The 6,969-nt window shown below is 43.8% G+C and overlaps 1 long non-coding RNA gene across 1 annotated transcript in view; it reads left to right on the top strand.

Moving 5' to 3' along the window:
• The first annotated feature begins 3,482 nt into the window (after positions 1-3,482).
• The window catches only part of LOC125485095, a 6,958-nt gene continuing 3,471 nt past the window's right edge, over positions 3,483-6,969 (top strand). Inside the window, exons 1-2 of the long non-coding RNA XR_007263856.1 lie at positions 3,483-3,521; positions 3,791-3,916. This is a non-coding gene — a long non-coding RNA (uncharacterized LOC125485095). The remainder of the gene's footprint in view (positions 3,522-3,790; positions 3,917-6,969) is intronic.

Raw genomic sequence — 6,969 nt, 5'->3', positions numbered from 1 at the left:
CGGGATCTAATCAGGTGTACCCTAGAATCTGTGGCAAGCTAGGGAAGTGATTGCTGGGCCCTTGTTAAGATATTTGTATCATCAATAGCCACAGCTGAGGTGCCAGAAGACTGGAGGTTGGCTAAAGTGATGTCACTATTTAAGAAACATGGTAAGGAAAAGCCAGGGAACTATAGACCAGTAAGCCTGACATCAGTGGTGGGAAAGTTGTTGGATGGAATCCTGAGGGACAGGATTTACATGTATTTGGAAAGGTAAGGACTGATTAGGGATAGTCAACATGGCGTTGTGCGTGGGAAATCATGTCTCACAAACTTGATTGAGTTTTTTGACGAAGTAATGAAGAGGATTGATGAGGGCAGAGTGGTGGACGTGATCTATATGGACTTCAGTAAGACATTCAACAAGGTTCCTCCTGGTATGTTGATTAGCAAGGTTAAATCACATGGAATACAGGTAGAACTAGCCATTTGGATACAGAACTGGTTCAAAGGTAGAAGACAGAGGGTGGTGGTGGAGGGTTGCTTTTGTGGCCAGAAGTGTGCTGCAAGGATCGGTGCTGGGTCCACTGCTTTTTGTCACTTATATAAATGATCTTGATGTGAACTTAGGAGGTTTGGTTAGTAAGTTTGCAGATGACACCAAAATTGGAGGTGTAGTGGACAGCAAAGAAGGTTAGCTCAGATAGGATCTTGATCAGATGGGCCAATGGGCTGAGGAGTCGCAGATGGAGTTTTAATTTAGATAAAATGTGAGGTGGGCATTTTGGAAAGGCAAATCAAGGCAGGACTTATACACTTAATGGGAAGGTCCTGGGGAGTGTCACTGAACAAAAAGACCTTGAAAGTGCAGGTTCATAGATCCTTGAAAGTAAGTTGCAGGTAGATAGGATAGTGAAGAAGGTGTTTGGTATGCTTGTCTTTATTGGTCAGCGCATTGAGTACAGGAGTTGGGAGGTCATGTTGCAGCTGTACAGGACATTGGTTAGGCCTCTTTTGGAATACTGCATGCAATTCTGGTCTCCCTGCTATAGGAAGGATGTTATGAAACTTGAAAGAGTTCAGAAAAGATTTACAAGGATGTTGCCAGGGTTGGAGGGTGTGAGCCACAGGGAGAGGTTGAATAGGCTTGGGCTATTTTCCCTGGAGTGTTGGAGGCTGAGGGGTGATCATATAGAGGTTTATCAAATCGGGCATGGGTAGGGTGAATGGACCAGGAGTGTTCCTCAGGCTGAGGGAAGTCCAAAACTAGAGGGCACAGGCTTAAGGTAAGAGAGGAAAGATTTAAAAGGGACACAGAGGGTGGTGCGTGTATGGAACGATCGGCCAGAAGAAGTGGCGGAGATTGGTACAAATACAAGATTTAAGAGGCATCTGGATGGGCATATGGATTGGAAGGGTTTAGAGAGATATGGGCCAAATGCTGGCAAATGGGACTATATTTATTCAGGATATCTGGTTGGCACGGGCAAGTTGAATTGAAGGGTCTGTTTCCATGCTGCACATCTCTCTGACTCTACTTGGAGCTCTCCATGGCAACAAGGCCAGGCCATCCTTCACAACATCAGGGACAGGTAAAACCTCAGTACATAGTGACACGTGGTGTTGTATACCGAGGGTCTATATGTGCAGCTGCATCATGCTGTGCAACTATTGCCATCAGGATGAGGGTGGCATTGGGTACAATCTACCCACCCTTACCCAGAATTTTGTACATAGTATCCCTGCGGACACAGTCCATCTTAGACCTCCAGATGAAGTGGAAGATGGCTCAGGTGACTGCAACAGCACAGGTTCGGGAATGGGCCAGGCCTGTGTAAAATGCAAAGGTGCAATTCAGCTAGAGCTGGGAGAATGAAACAAAGATCAGCAAAAGGTAAATTTAGAGAGGAAAATGTAAATTTAGAAAATTGATGAATTTTCAACTGTGAACCATTAGGAGGCGCACTTCTGAGTTTGAAGCTGTTGCACTTTGTGCAGAATAGAGGAAGCTTTAACCTGCAGCTGATGGCACAGTATCTGTCCTGGAAGGGTCAATGTTAGATCTGTGAAATTAGAACAGTTACGCTCCATTCATTGCCGATACAAAATAAAACACAATATTTTTGCCTCTACTCTTTTGCTAGTGAGATTGCACATTTTTAACATGATAAATTCTCTAAATTTACATTTTGCTGATCTTTGTTTCATTCTCCCAGCTCTAGCTGAATTGCATCTTTGCATATGTTCTTTAAACATAGAGAATGCTGAGTTTCATTAAAGTTAAGAAAATTGCCGGCACTGGATAACTCTTATCTGCGGAGTTTTTGACCACTTGCTACAATTCCAGGAGGTTAGTGAGACATGACTGAGTTTCAAATCTCACACACTTACTCACAATAAAAACCACTAAAAACTAAAAGCTAAACATTTACCCTGCCAGACTGACTTTCTGAGAATGTGTATTGGATTATTTTTTGGGGTATTTTTTCTGTAACGTTCACCAATTATTCAGAGCCCAGAGCTACAGCATCTTGTATTTATAGAACTGGTCAAAAATATCAAGTGCTTTAAACATTGCCCCCTGCTAGCTTTCTGTTTTAAATTCCAGGATCTTCCTTCATCTTTCAGACACATCTAGTCTATTACCCCATTATTCCTGCCGTTCTAGCAAGTCTAACTGCAACCACCCCATCTCCCAGGATGTCTGACAAGGTTAATATATTATCCCTCTCATTTGGTCTCTACCACATATGATTTATTATCCCTATCAGTCCATTTCTCTGACAGGTTTAATGTATTATTCCACTTTTTCCATCTCATTGTCAGGTAAATCAATTATTGTCTTCTCCCAGACTATGACAGGTGTAGTGTGTCTATCCAACATCTTGCTCTATCACTTCCAGACCACTATCAGTCAAACATAGCTCATTAAGCTTTATCTAATTTCATCTATAGGTATTTTTCAAAATCTATGCTTATGACCACACTAATGGTAGTTGGAGAAGTGTTGTCATGTGTAAAATTGGAGTGCTGACTTGAAACATGCAACCTACAACAAAGTGCTGTTTATCAAACAGATAACCTAATCATAGGTTTGGTGTATAAATAACTGCAGTTCCTTCCACTGTTATACGGGAGCCAGTTAACATGAATAACTTCATTCCTGGAATTCTGGAGAACACTATGCATTTAATCTTTTATGTAACCCTGAATAGCCTTAATATTTACAAATCCAAATGCTACAGAACTACTTAACATGTTGTGTCTTTCAGTTCTGTAAAAGCAGCTGTGGCTATTTACTAATAACAAGGGTTACCACCAAGTGTTAAAAATTGTACAAATGCAAATGGATCACAGTCACTTTTTTAATGGCAGCACCTTATCTGCTACACATTCTCTGATATTCAAATACACAGCCGATTAGAACGTCATTAATTTAGATTACAAGTCACACCCATTATTAACCACTTATTTGTTTAGCTTTAACATGATTCGAGCGGCGGGAGTGACGAGAGCGCGAGCCAGGTAGCAGCCAGGAAGGTAAGGTTTTTGCTTATAAAAACTTATCTCATGAGTCAGCGGCCTACTTGATTGGAGCGGCTGGAGTGGTGAGAGTGTGAGCCGGGAAGTGAACTATTATATTTGGGCATTGTCTAAATGATTAAAGAAGCATCTTAGGATTGCCTAGTACATCCTCATCAGTGGTCTAGCCCTTTGATCTTTTACTTATAAATTCTGTGTCTGATACTACCTCTCTCATTAACATCTGAAGAAGGACTGAGGCTTTGAAAGCTTGTGTTTTCAAATAGACCTGTTGGGCTATAACCTGGTGTCGTGTGATTTCTGACCTTGTCCACTCCATGTCCAACACCGGCACGTCCACATCAGAACTGAGGAGAGATAAAGCCCTTCGTCTTGCACTCATCAGAACTCATGTGAGAATACTAAATATCAAACTATCATAACTATTTACACATTTGGAGGAAAGAGTGCTGATTGGTTAACAAGTTCATTAAATGGCCAATTGAAGATAATCGGCCAAACTCGTAACATGGAATGTTGATACTTACTGAAAGCAACTGATATGCAGGAATGTGTTCTCTTCAAACAAAAGGAACACATTCAAACCTTGTGTGCCCTGATCTGAATTACCGGCAAACTTTGGGACCCCATAGTTACCCATTGCTTTTTCCACTGCAACTTTGGTCAATCAGTCAACTTACCAATCAATCAGTGTCCTTTTCTCCTAGTGGTTGCAATTGTGTGAAATTTGGCATTCTTGCTTGTGCCCTGACAACAGCAAGACTTAAAGCTTCAGCAACCTGCATCATCTTTCAGCAATAGATAGTAAGTGTTATTCAACTGTGGGATGGATCACACAACACTCACTCCCCTGCTTAATTCAGAAACAAGATCAATGTTTAGTACAAACATTTTTTTTCATGAATGTTGGTCTTGTATGAAACCAGTCATACATCTTATCCTCTCAGGGCATTTTTATGTTCCTTTTTCTGCCATGTCTCACCTAGTTTCCCTTTGAATAGCTCTCCGAGGTATCTGCCTCAATGGCTTGCTCCTAGTTACAGGTTCTCCTGGAAGAATCAAGATCAATGGGAGAGATTTTAGTTCTCTTCAAACCCATTCCATTAAGCAGAGTCAAAATCAGACCTTCACCACATAGACACTGTCCAATCCATTCATAATTTTCAAGACCGCAATCAGGTCAACTTCTATAGTTTCAATTTGTTCAGACTTTCCTGATGACTGCAATCTTTCAATTCTGGATACCAACCTTGTCAAACATTTTTGCACTTCCATCTCTATTTCTCAGTCCCTTTTATAACAAGGAGACCTGTGAGCTGTGTTCCCATTCACTCAAGGACATGAGTTGCTGTGGCAATGTGCACTATTTTACATAAGGTCTATGAATAATGATAAGTGGGAGGCCAAAACTTTACTTCCATCACACGATGAACCAGGAAGCTCTCCCACTCCTACTGTCTGTCAGTGGTAAGCAATGGAAGGAGTACTGTACACAGCACAGATGTGATCAGCATCCTTTGCAAATTCAACATAATTTGGCTAAACTTTTAAATTCTCCAAGTCTAGAAATAAATGCCAATTCTTTGCTATTAGTTTTAATTGTTTTTTCGACATCCAGTGCTACTTTTAATGATTAGTTCACCAATGTCCCTTGCTTTTCTACCCCATTCAGATGTTTATTTAATAATAAGATGCATGGGATCCACGGTGACTTGGGCCACATGGATTCAGAATTGGCTTGCCCATAGAAGGCAGAGGGTAATGGTGGAAGGGTGTTTTTCTGGCTGGAGGCTCATGACTAGTGATGTTTTGCAGGGATCCGTACTGGGACCTCTACTGTTTATGATGTGTATAAATGACCTGGATGAAAATGTAAATGGATAGGTTAGTAAGGTTGTAGATGATACAAAGACTGGTGGAGCTATGGATAGTTTAGGATGTTGTCAAAGGATACAGCAGGATATAGATCAGTTGTAGATATGGGCAGAGAAATGGCAAATGGAGTTTAATCCATGTAAGTGTGAGGTGCTGCACGTTAGGAGATCAAATGTTAAGAAAAAATATACAGTTAACGGCAGGACTCTGAACAGCATTGATGTACAGAGGGATCTTGGGGTTTAAGTCCATAGCTTCCTGAAAGTGGCCACACAAGTAGATAGGGTGGTAAAGAAGGCATATGGAATGCCTGCCTTTATTGGTTGGGGAATTGAGTACAAGAGTCAGGATGTCTTGTTGCAGGTTTAAAAGACTCTGGTTCGGCCACACTTAGAGTGTTGCGTTCAGTTCTGGTCGCCACATTCCAAGAAGGTTGTGGAGGCTTTGGAGAGGGCGCAGAAGGATGACTGTATCGGCGCCGCCTCGTGCTCCCACGAGGAGCTCAAACAGTTCATCCACTTCACCAACACCTTCCACCCCAACCTTAACTTTACCTGGACCATCTCTAATACCTCTCTCTCCTTCCTGGACCTCTCTGTCTCCATCGTGGGCAACCACCGAGAAACCGATATCCATTTCAAGCCCACCGACTCCCACAGCTACCTAGAATACACCTCCTCCCACCCACCTTCCTGCAAAAATGCCATCCCCTATTCCCAATTCCTTTGCCTCTGCCGCATCTGCTCCCAGGATGAGGCATTCCACTCCCGTACATCTCAGTTGTCCTCGTTTTTCAAGGACCGCAACTTCCCCCCCTCAGTGGTCGAGAACGCCCTCAACCGTGTCTCCCACATTTCCCGCAACTCATCCCTCACACCCCGTCCCCGCAATAACAACCAAAAAAGAATCCCCCTCGTCCTCACGTACCACCCCACCAACCTCCGGATCCAACGCATCATCCTCCAACACTTCCGCCATCTGCAATCCAACCCCACCACCAAAGGCATCTTTCCCTCCCCACCCTTATCTGCTTTCCGGAGGGACCACTCTCTCCGTGACTCCCTTGTCCGCTCCACACTCCCCTCCAGCCCCACCACACCCGGCACTTTTCCCTGCAACCGCAGGAAGTGCTATACCTGCCCCCATACCTCCTCCCTCACCCCCATCCCAGGCCCCAAGAAGACTTTCCACATCAAGCAGATGTTCACCTGCACATCTGCCAATGTGGTATACTGCATCCGCTGTACCCATTGTGGCCTCCTCTACATCGGGGAAACCAAGCGGAGGCTCGGGGACCGCTTTGCAGAACACCTACGCTCGGTTCGCAATAAACAACTGCACCTCCCAGTCGCGAACCATTTCAACTCCTCCTCCCATTCCTCAGACGACATGTCCATCCTGGGCCTCCTGCAGTGCCACAACGATGCCACCCAAAGGTTGCAGGAACAGCAACTCATATTCCCCTTGGGAACCCTGCAGCCCAATGGTATCAATGTGGACTTCACAAGCTTCAAAATCTCCCCTCCCCCTACCACATCCCAAAACCAGTCCAGCTCGTCCCCGCCTCCCT

Source organism: Rhincodon typus, chromosome 16, assembly GCF_021869965.1.
Source record: "Rhincodon typus isolate 14 chromosome 16, sRhiTyp1.1, whole genome shotgun sequence".
Classification (NCBI taxonomy): Eukaryota; Metazoa; Chordata; class Chondrichthyes; order Orectolobiformes; family Rhincodontidae; genus Rhincodon; species Rhincodon typus.
The sequence above is the reverse complement of the archived record's forward strand: the minus strand, read 5'-3'. Positions and strand labels throughout refer to the sequence as shown.